General features: G+C 37.6%; 1 pseudogene; it reads left to right on the forward strand.

The window, feature by feature from the left end:
* LOC132131468 (merlin-like) overlaps positions 1 to 16,094 on the forward strand; it is a 34,952-nt pseudogene extending 18,858 nt beyond the window's left edge.
* Positions 16,095 to 17,019: the final 925 nt, after the last annotated feature.

Below are 17,019 nucleotides of genomic sequence, written 5' to 3' on the forward strand. Positions count from 1 at the left end.
GCAAAATTTTAACTCCAGTCTTCAGTGTCACACAATCCTTCAGAAATCATTCTAATATGCTGATCTAGTGCTTATAATACTAATATTATTATTATTAATGTTGGAAGCAGTTTTGCTGTTTTGTATTTTCTGGAAACAGGATTTTTTGTTGAATAGAAAGTGTGATGAGTGGGGCGGGGCCGAGGGACGTGGGAGCGAGGCCGGTGGAGTGATTTGAGATGAGCTACACCTGTTCGACCCGCCGGTCTCGAGTCCCACGGAGGAGATGGAAGGATATAAAACTGGAGCAACGACAGTGAAGGACGAGAGAGGACCAGACCTGGGCGTTATTTTATGTTTTGGTTTTATTTTGTGCGCATCAGTCGTCCATGAGGGGCTGGTGCGCTGTTTTGTGTTTATTTGGAATTATTAAAGTTTCATTTTGATTGTCCGCCGGTTCCCGCCTCCTTCTTCCCGATGATTAGGAAGTTTTAATGCATTACAGTGGTGCCGAAGCCCGGGAGAAGGAGGGATGCGCTGCTGAAGATCCCTCGCCGCTGTGGTGAATCCGCGGTGCCACAGAGCAGGCGAGGATGATGCCGCCATGGACGCTCGAGGCGGTGGGCTGGAGTGAGTTGCCGGGGACGGGCGAGCTATAGGTTTAGTCGATCATCTGAACCTGATTTTTTTTCTTCCCAATGTGTTGTTTGGTTCAAAACATCTGTGAAATCAATATGTTTACCAAAATAAATAATAGCAGCATCCATTTAGCACCTTAGCTAAGTTCAGAACATAACTCCAGTATCTGGCCCAGAAATGTTACAAAAGATGAGCTATTTTATAAAGATAATGTCTGTGGAGACCAGCTAATATGAGAAATGCATTGTAATTGTATTCCAAAAATATGGCATGTTGAAAATATTGGATGATAAATACAGTAAAAGCAGTAATATTGGGAAATATTACAATTTTAAATAACTGTTTTTAATATAATTAAAATATTATTTATTCTTGTGATGGCAAAATTTTAACTCCAGTCTTCAGTGTCACACAATCCTTCAGAAATCATTCTAATATGCTGATCTAGTGCTTATAATACTAATATTATTATTATTAATGTTGGAAGCAGTTTTGCTGTTTTGTATTTTCTGGAAACAGGATTTTTTGTTGAATAGAAAGTGTGATGAGTGGGGCGGGGCCGAGGGACGTGGGAGCGAGGCCGGTGGAGTGATTTGAGATGAGCTACACCTGTTCGACCCGCCGGTCTCGAGTCCCACGGAGGAGATGGAAGGATATAAAACTGGAGCGACGACAGTGAAGGACGAGAGAGGACCAGACCTGGGCGTTATTTTATTTTATGTTTTGGTTTTATTTTGTGCGCATCAGTCGTCCGTGAGGGGCTGGTGCGCTGTTTTGTGTTTATTTGGAATTATTAAAGTTTCATTTTGATTGTCCGCCGGTTCCCGCCTCCTTCTTCCCGATGATTAGGAAGTTTTAATGCATTACAGTGGTGCCGAAGCCCGGGAGAAGGAGGGACGCGCTGCTGAAGATCCCTCGCCGCTGTGGTGAATCCGCGGTGCCACAGAGCAGGCGAGGATGATGCCGCCATGGACGCTCGAGGCGGTGGGCTGGAGTGAGTTGCCGGGGACGGGCGAGCTCGTTGCCGGCCGCCCACGATATGGAGGGGCGGCTGCCGTCCGTGAGGGAGCGGAGGAGTCGGCACCGTTCGCCAGAGAGCCGGAGCCTGCTGCCGTCCGCCTGAACGGGGAGGAGCAGGAAACGGGGGACTCCTGCCGGCTGCCCAAAACCGGAGGAGCCGTCGCCGTCCACCGGGCAGCGGAGGAGTGTCGTGCCATCCGCCGAGGGCCGTCCAGTGCCACCGCCAGGCACCGCGGAGGAGATCGCCCAGCTGGTGGAGGGCTGAGCAGCAGTGCGTCTGGGAACCGAAATTTTTTTTTTCTCTCTCTCCCCTCTCTTGTCTCTGTCGCTCCTCCTTCCATCTCCTTTTCTCTCGCCTCATCTGTCCTACCCCCAGGTTCCCGCAGGGGGGGGGGGGGGGGGGGTGAGGGGTGGCTAGAGCGCAGTCACCGGTCTCGAGTCCCACAGAGGAGATGGAAGGATATAAAACTGGAGCAACGACAGTGAAGGACGAGAGAGGACCAGGCCTGGGTTTTAGTTTGTGTTTTGGTTTTATTTTGTGCGCATCAGTCGTCTGTGAGGGGCTGATGCGCTGTTTTGTGTTTATTTTGATCATTAAAGTTTTCCGTTGATTGTCCGCTGGTTCCCGCCTCCTTCTTCCCGATGATTATGGAGTTGTTATCATTACAGAAAGTTTAAAAGAATATAATTTATTTGAAGTAGAAATGATTAATTATTGTATTATACTTTATAATAATAATGAAGTTATGAATGTTATATTATAAATGTTTTTGCAGTCACTTTTGATCAATTTAAGGCCTCTTTGCTAAACAAAAGTTTCAATTTCTTTCCAAAAAAATAAAAAAAAATGAAATGGTAGTGTATGCCATCAACAGTTGTTCACTTCCCTTTTTTAGATGGAAAGCAGCTTTCATTCCAACAAAGAAAATGAATACTGATGTCAAGCAGAGTCTGGTGCGCACCAAGAGCTCCGTTATGAAAATGCCCTGATGAGACAATGACTTTTCAAGTTGATGACTGATCTTCATGTGTCTTTCTGTTGTGCAGGTTATTCATCTGTACCAGATGACTGCAAAGATGTGGGAGGAGAGAATCACGGCCTGCTACGCTGAGCACAGGGGCAGAACCAGGTATTGCACATTCTAGCCTCAGTCCTAGACAGCTGGCCCACATTTTTTTCATGGACCGCCTGATTCATGCTGCACAGAGAAAAGGCAAAAGCCTTCTAAAGTCACAGTTTTCAATCAAGTGCAACAAGCAAACTGTGCTGCTTGCTTTGCATGTCAGTTAGACGGCTGTTATTGGTCAGAATCGGCTTCAGAATGCACCAGACTTTGTTAATAGTCAACAGTCTGGCTCTTCGATGTAATAAACGAACACCGTTGCGCAGGTGTGGCTTCACTCTGTGTTATGTTCAGTCAAAACACTTATGAAATGAAAAACTGGCATGCTGCTTTATCCATATCCAGGCATAGCCTTGCTCAAAAAAGCCAACATTTTGTGGTCTACTGTGATGATAAAACTGACTTCCTGTGTTGCTTTGGAGCCGATTTAGATGCATGTAGGGCACTTATTCCACACCTTCTCCTTACATCTGACAGCACTCCAGTGTGTATTCCTGAAACACACAGTCTGCACATCTCTTTTTATCTCTCTTTCATACATACACCCAGCTTAATTTGATATCAGAAGTTTTTCATTCTATAGCATCTTTTTTTCCCCTCCTGAGGTCCAATTCTAGTCAATGTTTCTTGTACTTTTTTAATATAGTGTACATTTAATATATTTTTATGTGCCATTTTCAGTCCTCCAGGTGCTTTAGCTATTGTATCTTTTGGACTTGTAAATATATGAAACTGATTCTTTTTTGTAAATTACTTTTTTTTTTTTATAAAATTAGCAAATTAGGGCTCTCAGTTGATACATTGAAATATGATATGCTAAATAAAAAAAATGGCATTAGCCTACATTGTTATGGTAGATGAATAAAGCACTGAATAGACATAAAAAATAAAAGAAGCAAATATATTGACTTCTAAAGCCACTTTCTGTAATGTTAACATTAAATCTTTCCAAGGTAGAGTTAAGGGGCCATTAACACAACATTTTTCTTTTTATATTTTATTTATGTTTGTTTAATTATTTGTTTATTTTAATTCATTAAATTAGTTTTTTTTTATTTTGTTTTTTATTATTATTTTGTTATTATTTATTTTTTGTTTTTTATTTAGTTATTGTTTATTGTCCGAGGTAGACGGGGTAATAATAAAATTGGTTAGTAATAATGTTTTAAACTTGCATTTTTTTTTCTCTCAGTTTTATTAATATTTATTTATTTATTTATTTATTTAATAATTTTGTTCTTGATTTCTGTACGGATGCAGACTGATGTTTTTGGCTGTTTTTAAGACAGCATGTATTAAAAACAAGTTTAAAAGTAGATCAGCTTTGAAATACTGGCTGTTTTTGAAAGCGCAAACACATCCTGTACGAACAGCTCCTCACTCATTCTGTGCTGTCTGCTCTTGGTTAATGCAGTCAGACAAGGTAGGTTGCTTCCAGACTCATGAGAATATGAAGGAAGTAAAATCTGCCTAAAAAGTTATTTTTAGTGGGATATTTTTTAATTGGGGAGTTAATGGTGAGTATGTGTGCATTTGTGTTCATTGCCACAATCAGTTACTGTAAGACATACTGCGTGTCCTCTAGTTTTTGCACTCCAAGTTAGACGAGTCTCATTAAAGCCCTGCGGTGAATAGATTTTATTTTGTCTAATTTATTCTTTTTCTCCCCTTCTGTCTCCCTCCTTTCCTCCCTCCCAGGATTTTGTTTGTTATTGTGTGCTGCAGAGATGAAGCTGAGATGGAGTATTTAAAAATAGCTCAGGATCTGGAGATGTATGGGGTCAATTACTTTTCCATTAGGGAAAGAAATGCCTCCGCTGCTGTATGGCAGCAATAATCTGAGGTAGAACTCCAGACAGACAAACGCTTTTATTATTGTATACCATTGATAATCGAGCCTTATATTATTTGTGACCTAATCACCTTAACTTAAATCTCACACTTCCTTTGGTGTCCACCCTGCTTGAAACTTCATTATTTCTGCCTTTTTGTTTGAAATATGACTTTTGCCAGCCATGTGACTTCTGTTTCACTCTGAATAACCATTGCAATGTGATCATAATATAAAAATATACTAAACTTGAAATTTAAAATGAATCTTCACAAACCCACTGTGATATGGTGGTTTAAAATCTGGGCTGTCAGCCAGAATACTGTTGGTTTAATAAAACTTTATGCCATTAATTAATTTAGTTCTGCAATGAAAAACAAAAGGAGAATTTATCTGAATCTCTATAGTGCTTTTTTCCAAACTATGACTATATAAAACTATCATAAAAAGGCCCCTTCAACTAACAGCTAATTTAGAAATCTTCTGAAGCCATATTTTATTCTGAAGCCATTTATGAGACACGGACTCAAGTTTCAGTCATTAAAAAGTCATACAGCTCATACAAAAACATGAGAACATGAAATTTGTTTGTGAAGCTTCGAAGATTGTGTGTTCGAAGATTTTTCAGCTGTGCATCGGGAACCATGATCTCTTCATGAGGAGATGCCGAGTTGATTCTTTGGAAGTCCAGCAGATGAAGATGCAGGCTATAGAAGAGAAAGCTTGCAAACAGGCTGGAAAGGGTGAATGATTACCTGATTTACACCAACTGAGAAAGATTATTGTTTATGGTAAACAAACTTGTTTTCTGGGCTCTGATTTTCAGTGAGCTCCTGTCTTACAGGATCAAAAGAAAAGAAAAGCAAACAAAGTTGAAAGGAAAGAGGATAAAATGGCAAATATAGAAATATAAAAGGAGAAAACAAATCAAGGAATAAAAATAAGAAGAGAACAAACAGAGAAAATGAATGCATACATAACTAATTATTATTATTATTATAGTTTTTTTATCTGGCAATGTAGCTAATTCTAGCATCCAAATTAAGTTTTTATAGCACTTATGGTTCTTTTTAATAAGTAACACACTACAACTGTTCAAAGGTTTGGAGTCTGTGAGATATTTTAAATGTTTTTGAAAAGTCTTTCAGCATTTATTTGGAATATAAATCTTTACAGTCTTTACTGTCACTTTTGATCAGTTTAACTCGTCCTTTCTGGGGAAAAAACGTATTTGTCCCAAACTTTTGAACAGTAATGTATGTGTAGAAATATTTTTATAAATTATTGCAGTTTTGGAAAACTGTTATCTTGTTTTTGGAGAGCTTGGGAAGTGTCAGGGAAATCTCAAGACTTCATGGTCACCATTTGCATTGATTTTCCTGTTGCGCCTCTGGGCACCTTTAACCAGGTGCTAGATTTGTGATCCACTAAACCCATTTAGCTGTGCTGCAATCCTGGTGAAATACGGATGAGCTTTTTGCACCTCTCTATAGATCGAGAGGCAGAGGCTGGAGAGGGAGAAACAATTGCGTGAGGAGGCAGAAAGAGCTTGTGATGAACTGGAGAAGAGATAGATTCAGTTACAAGACGAAGCTCACATGGCCAGTGAAGCTCTGGTGAGAAACTAAAACGTCAACCACACTAATATACTTACTCTAATCGCTTGAGTGCTTACTAGTGCACACACATATCTATACTTGTACTCAGCCCTTGGTGATTGTTGTGGTTTAGTACTCATCTTTTTTCCCCCAAACATTGTTCTGTAGCAGTTTTTTTTGTCTGTTTTAGTTGTTCCCTATTTTTATTTTCATTGGTCAGTCAATCATAATTAACTTGGCGCAACATCTAGAGATGTCAAAAATACCAGTACAAGTTTTTTTTTTTGGCACCCATCCCACCTAATAAATGTAATACATTATTGCATAATATAATATTCTTAAGGGTATATTTCTGTTTCATTCAATGTTATTGTACTTTCACATAACATTTTAAGACTCAATGTTCAGTTCACATCAGCAAGCAAAAGAAATTCGGCTTTTAAACTCATGTAAGTGTGAGTACAACTGATATATGCATTTCTTCTAATAGTTCACAATCCATGCTCAGCAAAACGCTACTTCAAATCATTTACAGGCAGGGCTCAGACTAGCACTGGTCTTGTTATTTTTAATAAGAGAGTTTCATATTCTTGAAAGTCCTATGTTCTCTTTCTCTTGCTCTCTAAAATATTTATTAGTGTTTTTTTTATATATTTTTTTAAAGTCCTTGCCAAAAGTAGATAGTGTTTTGAGAGATAAATCTTGGAATGAAAATCTGACCTAGTGACACGATTTCTGTAATACATATGATGCCAATGTGTTAGACCTGAGTTTTATGTAACAGGTTTCTTTTTTTTGAGGTGTTACACAAATTGTGTGGAAACAAGAAAAACAGCAAAGGTTATCTATAGATAGCTTCCATTATTAATAATGCTGCATGGGCATAATATGCTGTACTTTTACCATCTAATGATGTTAACAAGGGCATCAAATAAAGCAAAATGACGATGTGCATCTTTGCAAAGCGTGTGGTCTCTGTGTTCTCAATTGCACTCAGAGGAGACTGCAGATCTGTTGGCGGAGAAGGCACAAATCGCTGAGGAGGAGGCCAAGCTGTTGGCTCAGAAAGCGGCCGAGGCTGAACACGAGATACAGCGTATTAAGGTTAGTGAGCATTTGCCCACACCAGCTGCTCATAGAAGATCCTTTAGGAGCATTGAGGACACATCATGCTCTGAATTTCTCTTTATAAAGGTGACAGCCATTCACACTGAGGAGGAGAAGAGACTCATGGAACAGAAGATGCTAGAGGCTGAGATGCTTGCCCTCAAGATGGCAGAAGAGTCTGAAAGGAGGTACCGTAACATCTCTCTCACACACACACACACACACACACACACACACACACACACACACACATACACACACACACACACACACACACACACACACACTCTGCTTATCAGATGGCTGCATAACATGGTGATATGTCAAATGACATATTTAGTGTTTAAATAATAATATTTAGTTGTGTACCAGTGGTTAAATAATAAAAGATCATTTGTGGTTGAAAAGTTATTTTAACTCGAAAAGTGGGTGCTATTTTTCAAGTGTATCATTATTTTGTAAAAATATAAAATTAGATTTAAAAATAGACTTAGTCATACTTTTTTTACATCTCTCTCTCTCTCTCTCTCTCTCTCTCTCTCTCTATATATATATATATATACACAGTATATAGATTAAAAATAAAAACATTTAATTAACATTTAAACATTTTTGTGTCTTTGTTGAAACACTAAAATCACTAGAATTGAAGTAAATTAAAGCCAAATAGAATTATAAAAAACTAGTCCAAATAAAAAAAAAACACAACAAAATGAATCTTTATGAAAAAAAAGCTTAGATTAAAATTTAACCGAAAACGAAAAATATGAAAAAAAAAGCTAATTCCAAATATGAATGACTAGAATAGTATAATAGTAGAATATGAATACTAGAATGTCATAGAAATAATACTAATAATCTGGCCAGAAAGAAAACCTAAGGGACCATCTAGAAGACATTAGCAATGACATGACAGCATAACAGCATGGCATAGATTTTTTTTTTAAAGTATATTTGAATTTATTTTATTTAGTTTGTTTGTCTATTAAAAATTTAGGTGGATTAAAAACATTGACTAAAAACTAGCAGCACCTATAATTTATTATTCAAAACTCAGTATGTGAACATGCATCATAAAAGACATTCCAGATCTTCCTCTGACAGCTTCCTTCTCAAACCTATCTGCTGGGCCTTTACTTAGTATGTGGCACTCTGTTGATGTGCATGCTGGGATAGCTGTTTGATTTGGTGCCTGTGAGAGTAAATTTTCTGCTGATCTGAGCATCCATTTTTCATTTCCAGCTGAAACTGTGCTTTGGAGATCCCAACACTGTGTCCACTTCAAAGGGTTCAAACCTTGAGTGAGTAACCCATGTATCTATTCTCCTCAGGGCGAATGAGGCCGACCAGCTGAAACTGGACCTGCAGGAGGCAAGAGAATCAGAGTGCAAAGCCAAAAACAAACTGCTGGAGATCACCAGAAAATTAGCGTACTCGGTAATGACCCATCCCTTACCAAAACACTCCCCAACGGCGTTCTCCAACATCTCCACAGATGACATTTCAACGACGCTTGTCATTCTTAATCAGGCTAGAGTCTGAATCCACTCCAATTTTATCTGTAAGAAAAAAAAAAACAGTTTTAAACTCTGCACAGCTATGTTTTTTACGCTAGTCTGATTTAGCCTCTTGGCCATTTGTCAATGTCAAGATATCCATAAGTCGCTTTGGATAAAAGCGTCGGCTAAATGATTAAATGTAAATGTAAATGTAGATGATTTATTTAAACAAAAGTTGCATCAGACCACCATTCCATTACTCACAAGTAAACTTTCCCCTTGCATCCAGGGAAATCTTTGAGAGTGTTTTAGCCTCAAAGTAACCATCGTAATGCAATCTAGAAGGTATATTTCTATTCATATTAGGCTGTCCAACTTAAAAAAAAATGCTTAGGTCTCTAGGGTCCCAGGAATTGCATGAGATGGTTGTAATGCTTCTCTAAATTGGATTACATTTCAGAGTTCGGAATGTCTTCCTATTTGAAGGGAAACTGTTAGCAAGAAACCACAGTTATCTTAAATACCTCCATTAAATGCTTTGTGAATATCTGCCAGGTTCAAATCCACATGATGACTGAGTGCACTTCGTATCTGATTCAAACTGAAGACTATTGAGGGATTGTCCTAAGCCTCATATATGGATAAAACAAAAGATATAATTGAGGTCAGAAAATTAGCTTTTTTCCTATACAAATGTTCCCAAGGTGGAATTTTTTCTACCTGGAAACCACATTTCAGGGCTATTACGATGAGTTCCCTAATTATTAGCCTAAGCACTTGGGAGCTGAGCTCTTCCGCTCTTTAAAAGCTTTGAGTATACTCTTGAAAATCCATCTGGCAGCTCATCCGCACATTTTACATCCACGCTGATTTAAGGGGTGATTGGAGGTCAGCGTATCATTTCAAACATTAGCTCTCTCCTATGGGTGGCTAATGTTAGATCTATTCGACCACTTAAAAATCCAGGAGGCATTTCAAAGCATTGCCGCTGTCTGCAGGTATTGATGACTTGCAGAGAATTTTGAAGTGTTTTTTTTTTTTTTTTTTGTTATACCCTGAAGCCTCCTTTGGTCTTTTGACAAAATCCAACTAAGGGTTGGTAAGGCAAACTTTGGCCCGAGGCAAATTAAGGCAGTTTTTCTAAATCTCATACTAGGTGCTTGAATTCCTAGTCGCCACACTGAACGTCAGGTTGATCAGTGAAATGTTACAGTTATATATCTTTCTACAAATGCTTTTTAGCAGAATTTTGGATTTGCTTCATTTTTGAAGTTTGCATCAAGTTATAATATTTAGTAATTTAACACTGGGATGTTTGGTACAGAACTATTAAAACTTGTAATATTGCTTGATTATTATTTGAACATTGATCTTTATATAGCCCAGTCAGCTCATTTGAACATGTTTTTATTTTTCCTTCTCTTCCTTTTTCTCACTTTCACTGCATAGCCTGTGCCGTTGTCTGCCAGCGCTCTTCCTCCTGATGGCCCTAACTTCAGCTTCAGTATGGAGAACCTGAGTTTTGACTTCAAAGACACAGACATGAAACGTCTGTCCATGGAGATCGAGAAAGAGAAGTGAGTGCAGCCCATTTCAGGCTTCAGTCCTTCCTGATCACAGTCTCTTTGTTGGCGTCACGGCTGTCCACACCTTTGAACCAGTTACATCAACTGAGCCGGAGCTTGTCCTCTCTGCTGATGCTCAACTGAGTAGTGGATTTGTTTTAAAGTAATAAAACTCCCTGAAGCCTCGTTTGTTTAGACAGCTCCACTAGAATGACCACTTTCAGTTTGGCCAAATACAATTTTACAATGTTGAAGGAAGAAAAATGGGTCCCACTTTATATTAAGTGGCCTTAACTACTATGTACTTACATTTAAATTAATCATTTGGTACAATGTACTCATTGTGTACATACATGCTTTTAAAAATACCTGCATGCAATTAATTTCTGTATTTAAATAATTAACACTGTTGTCCCATCCCTTACACCTTAACCAACCCTTAAATCTACCCATACCACTGAACCTATCCCTAACTTTACCCGTATCCCACCACAATAGCAGCAAAAGTGTTTTGCAATACAATATTAACACTAAGTAAATTGTATGTATTGTTTGATGTAAGTACATAGTAGTTAAAGCCACTTAATATAAAGTTGGACCAAAAATTGCAATAAGAATGTGATTTATGAGAGTGTGAGCTGTGTAAGAGACTCTTTACTTATATATTTGTTTTTTTGTTATTTGTTGGTATGGCATAGCAGTTACACATCTGTGGCTGGATTCATGAAAATTTTCTAAAGAAAGAAATTGAGAAATTTCTTCATAGGAAATAAATATATAAAAGGTCAAGTTACAGTATATAACCTTAGGATGCTAATCACAAGGATTTTTAAGGAATTCAAATTGTTCTTCTGTATTGTATTTCGATCAATAAAAAAGAAAAGAAAAAAATATAGGGGCATCCTTAAATGGTTGGGAATGATTTTATTAACTTTAATCTTAAGTTATGAATTAAGAAAACAGCAGATGATAAGATTTTAAGAAATATTTCATGAATGTTTATCCCCTGGGCTGTTAACTGAAATGCAAAAATAAAAAATAAAAACTTTGAAAAATGAAACTGGGCCTGAAGAGTTCAAGAGTTTGTCAGTAGCTGTGGAGAAAAAGAAGACACTTAAATATTAAATATCTTAAAATTATCATATAGCAGCAAAAACACTCAGTATCATTACCCCTTCAGGTTTTGGTTAAATACATTGTAGTCCAATACTCAAATATGGTAAAATCTTAGAGTTCAGCTTTTTACAACATACAGAAGTGTTCTTGTTGCAGGTTGCAAGTTGTGAAACATTGGAGGTTGTGTTTCAGATGGGTATGATTTTGTAAATTGACATACATGTTCACCAAGTCTATAGCATCTCTGTGTTGCGGCACCATTTCTCAGAAGGGCTAGTTCCCATGAAATATGATCCTAATCATACAGTTAGTCATGCTACCAAGCACCAGTAATCTAAAAAGAATTTAACCTTTCTGAAAGGTTCAGCTACGTTTCATCAAGCCTTATGAAACGGTAGATTAAAAGCTCCATTTTAGCCATAGAATCTTTTCCTCTCATTAGTGCTATGCTAATTGATTCCTGTGTTGTGATCTGTTTGTTTGGATGGATGGACTGGCCTCCATGTGTTCAGTCAGTTTGCCTTGATGTGATTTTCTAATTGAAGCGTAGCTTGAAGAAATCAGGCTGGACACTTTGGGGGGAACGGCTTTACAGCTCTCATGCAACCAGCAGCTAGAAAATCCAGCTCAGTCTTACACCCTTTGACAGCTGTTGTTTTTTTTGGCCGATGCAGAGCCCGCATCAGAAGCCTGTATTGGGACACTGTCCGACTTGTTGTAAATCACCCTTGGTCAGGTAGTTTGAGGAACGGACCTAGGAGCAAAGTGACAAGGGTCGCTGGCTTTGCAGGTTACACCAGTGGAGTGATTAATGGCCGTGGCTTTGCTTTCTCCATAGCCTGGTGCGTCCCGCTGCTAGCTATAGCCTGAGGGACAGAGATGTAGTGAGAGCGTCTTAATGCACTGACAGGCTCACCTGTTCCCTCAATGTGTTTATGTGGTAATCTATTAAAATCCCCAGTGAAGCGGTGGGCATATACGTGTCTAAGCGTTCCTTCGTTAATTGTCCTGAGTTATGGATAAGTAGAAGTTAAAAGTCGATTAACCTACAGAGACCCCAAGCATTGATATTGATGTATTTTATCTCCGCTTGAAAGTGTTTTTTTAGGAAGCTACTGGTCCTATACTCATTTGGGAGAGGGATTTTGGATCAAAAGAAATGTAATGCAAATAGCTAAATTTGAAAAGAAAAAAGTGGGGTCAGTAAGATTTTTTTGAAATTAATTAATTAATAAATTAATGCTTTTCAAAACATTTAATAATAATATCAAAATTAATTTTAAACTTTCTGCTATCACGGTTTCCACAAAAATATTATTCAGCACTGCTTTCAAAATTGATAATAATAAGAAATATTTCTTGAGCACCAAATCATCATATTAGAAATATTTCTAAAGGATCATGTTACACTGAAAGAATGGCTGAGAATTCATCTTTGCCATCAGAGAAATATATTGCATTTTAAAATATATTCAGATAAAAATTGAATTATTTTAAATTGTAATATTATTTTGCAAGATTATGTTTCTACTGTATTTTTTCTTAAATAAATGCAGCCTTGGTAAGCATAAGAGACTTAATAGACTTTAAGAAACATGGAAAACATTTATAGTACAAAATGTACAAAAATGTAGTGTACAATATCCCAAAAAGTATTGGACTAAGCCACAATTAAAAATGTCTGAATGTCTTTTTTTTTGTGTGGTTTCTTGGATATCATGCAAAATATTAAACCAAATTATATTAAACATTAAACCAAATATTCATCACATTAGAATGAACATGATACACTAATGCTTTAAAACCACAGTGTCCAAATATTTGAATTTTGAACAGTATATTTATAATGACATTTATAACTCAAGATGTCTGGAGAATGTGTGGTAACCACTGAGCAGTCCTCATGCATTGAATTCCCTCTGAATGATTTATTAATGAAGCAGAAATGTACCATCTTCATATAGGATTAATGTCATCATTTCCCCTTCTCTGTATCTCTCTCTTCCGTCTCTTCTTGTTTGTTTACTCCAGTTTTCATGAGGGATTCTGTCTTAAAGTGTCTTTTAACATCACTGTCAGTGAGTTCACATAGACCAGTGACAGCTGATCAGAAACACACATGCTCCCTTCGCTCTCTCTCTACTTCACTCTCTCTCGTTCTCTCTCACTATGAATTCTGCATGACTCCGAGGTATTAAACATGTCATACATGTCTATTGTTTCTCATGGCATGAGCATAAATAATTAAAAACTATAGCTGTCAAAGTTAAAATAGTAATTTATTCATATGAACTTAAATTTACCATAACCTATTTATATACACATGTACCGTATATCTTTAGGAGGCCTCAGGTTTTTATTTTTTTATTTTTTTATCAAATATAATTTCATGTCCAAGTAACTTTTTTTAAAATTTTTTATCAGTATTCTATATATTAAAGTCTAGTTGGAATCTCATCAAATAATAACTCAAAGCAGTAACAGTTTAAACAGTATATTTTATTTGTGAACTTATGTTTATGTTGTGAGCTATTCTTTTTAATACAACCCGAATTCCGGAAAAGTTGGGACGTTTTTTAAATTTTAATAAAATGAAAACTAAAAGACTTTCAAATCACATGAGCCAATATTTTATTCACAATAGAACATAGATGACATAGCAAATGTTTAAACTGAGAAAGTTTACAATTTTATGCACAAAATGAGCTCATTTCTATTTTGATTTCTGCTACAGGTCTCAAAATAGTTGGGACGGGGCATGTTTACCATAGTGTAGCATCTATTTTCTTTTCAAAACAGTTTGAAGACGTCTGGGCATTGAGGCTATGAGTTGCTGGAGTTTTGCTGTTGGAATTTGGTCCCATTCTTGCCTTATATAGATTTCCAGCTGCTGAAGAGTTCATGGTCGTTTTTGACGTATTTTTCGTTTAATGATGCGCCAAATGTTCTCTATAGGTGAAAGATCTGGACTGCAGGCAGGCCAGGTTAGCACCCGGACTCTTCTACGACGAAGCCATGCTGTTGTTATAGCTGCAGTATGTGGTTTTGCATTGTCCTGCTGAAATAAACAAGGCCTTCCCTGAAATAGACGTTGTTTGGAGGGAAGCATATGTTGCTCTAAAACCTTTATATACCTTTCAGCATTCACAGAGCCTTCCAAAACATGCAAGCTGCCCATACCGTATGCACTTATGCACCCCCATACCATCAGAGATGCTGGCTTTTGAACTGAACGCTGATAACATGCTGGAAGGTCTCCCTCCTCTTTAGCCCGGAGGACACGGCGTCCGTGATTTCCAACAAGAATGTCAAATTTGGACTCGTCTGACCATAAAACACTATTCCACTTTGAAATAGTCCATTTTAAATGAGCCTTGGCCCACAGGACACGACGGCGTTTCTGGACCATGTTCACATATGGCTTCCTTTTTGCATGATAGAGCTTTAGTTGGCATCTGCTGATGGCACGGCGGATTGTGTTTACCGACAGTGGTTTCTGAAAGTATTCCTGGGCCCATTTGGTAAGGTCATTGACACAATCATGCCGATGAGTGATGCAGTGTCGTCTGAGAGCCCGAAGACCACGGGCATCCAATAAAGGTCTCCGGCCTTGTGCCTTACGCACAGAGATTTCTCCAGTTTCTCTGAATCTTTTGATGATGTTATGCACTGTAGATGATGAGATTTGCAAAGCCTTTGCAATTTGACGTTGAGGAACATTGTTTTTAAAGTTTTCCACAATTTTTTTAGAGCCTCTGCCCATCTTTACTTCTGAGAGACTCTGCTTCTCTAAGACAAAGCTTTTATAGCTAATCATGTTACAAACCTGATATCAATTAACTTAATTAATCACTAGATGTTCTCCCAGCTGAATCTTTTCAAAACTGCTTGCTTTTTTAGCCATTTGTTGCCCCTGTGCCAACTTTTTTGAGACCTGTAGCAGGCATTCAATTTTAAAAAGAGCTAATTAAGTGGATAAAAGTGTAAAATTTCTCAGTTTAAACATTTGCTACGTTATGTTCTATTGTGAATAAAATATTGGCTCATGTGATTTGAAATTCCTTTAGTTTTCATTTTATTAAAATTTAAAAAAACGTCCCAACTTTTCCGGAATTCGGGTTGTAGTTACATTTGAACTATTTTTGAACTTTTCAGATCATCAGTCCTCAAAGCTCTGTAAATGTTAGTTACAGACACCGAGATTTACCCTAAATTTAACCAAGCTAATTACTTACTCAAACTCCCATAGATCATGTTTTCGACATTTCAAGTCTTATTTTGACATAACAAAGTGGTTGTAACTAAGCGTGGAAGTACTTTGTTTACTTTTTTATATTAGTCTTCCCATTAATGCCATTATATTGTTCATTCAGACTAAATAATAACCCAGGAACTCGCACACACACAAGAGGTGATATATAGAATGAACTTAATGACTCCAAACTTTTGAAACAGTAATGTGTGTGTTTTATGTATATCTTAATTGTCACTTTATGAAGATCATCAGTTTGGAGCTGAGCACAATTGTTTAAACCTCTTCAATCGGTCTCCACAGCTCACTCTACAGAGCACCAAATCCAGACAGGAGCTGTAGCCATCCAGACCAGTTGGACTAGTGTATGAATGTTTGAATGATGTCTTGTGTTTTTATCAAATTCCTGACATGCTGTGTCCCATTCCTATATGATCCTAGCGCATTCTGATGATGAAGAATATATATGTGGCTGAAGTTTACATCACACTAAGAGGAGCAAGTCCTCACGTAAACAGAAGTACAGAAGGAGAGGAGCTTTTCATTTATTTGGTTACATTTTTTTATTTTTTTTTATTTAGTTAAAACTATTTACCGTAACTAAAAATTAAATAAATTTTTAAATAAAAATATTTTTTTATTTAGTTAAAATTATTTGGTTCTTTTCAAGTGGTTTACTCCACTTGAAGTGTTTTATGTTGTTTTAAAGAACTCCGATATATTTTTGAATGTGTGTTTGTGCAGATGAATAAATGGCCATGTGATCCGTATCCAGGTTGTGTGGCATTCATGAGCTATAGAGAGCAGAGTAGAGAGCTCCTAATGCTTTCGATTCGCTCTCACGAACCTACTTTGGTGTCTTTTTTTGATCGGTGTGCAGCAACGATTCAAGTCAAACGACTGAACAAACATGTGCTTTGCATCGCTTTGATCGTTCCCCGTAGTTCTCACCTTCTCACGCGCAGCCCCACAATTGGTCAATTATGAGGAATAGCTGCATGTTATTGGTCAAACTGCTTTGGATGTTTTAGGCAATATTAAAATCCTGACCGGGTAGTGTCCCATATGAACGGCGCATATGGCCACCCTACTTTGAGCATCTCCCTAGCTCAGGGATAGGCAACTCCGGTCCTGGAGGGCCACTATCCTACAGAGTTTAGCTTCAGCCCTCATAAAAACTCACCTGCCTGTATCTATCTAGTAATCCCGAAAACATTGACTGCCTTGTTCAGGTGTGTTTAATTAGGGTTGGAGCTAAACTCTGCAGGACAGTGGCCCTCCAGGACCGA

The sequence above is a fragment of the Carassius carassius genome, chromosome 4, assembly GCF_963082965.1.
Source record: "Carassius carassius chromosome 4, fCarCar2.1, whole genome shotgun sequence".
Lineage (NCBI taxonomy): Eukaryota > Metazoa > Chordata > Actinopteri > Cypriniformes > Cyprinidae > Carassius > Carassius carassius.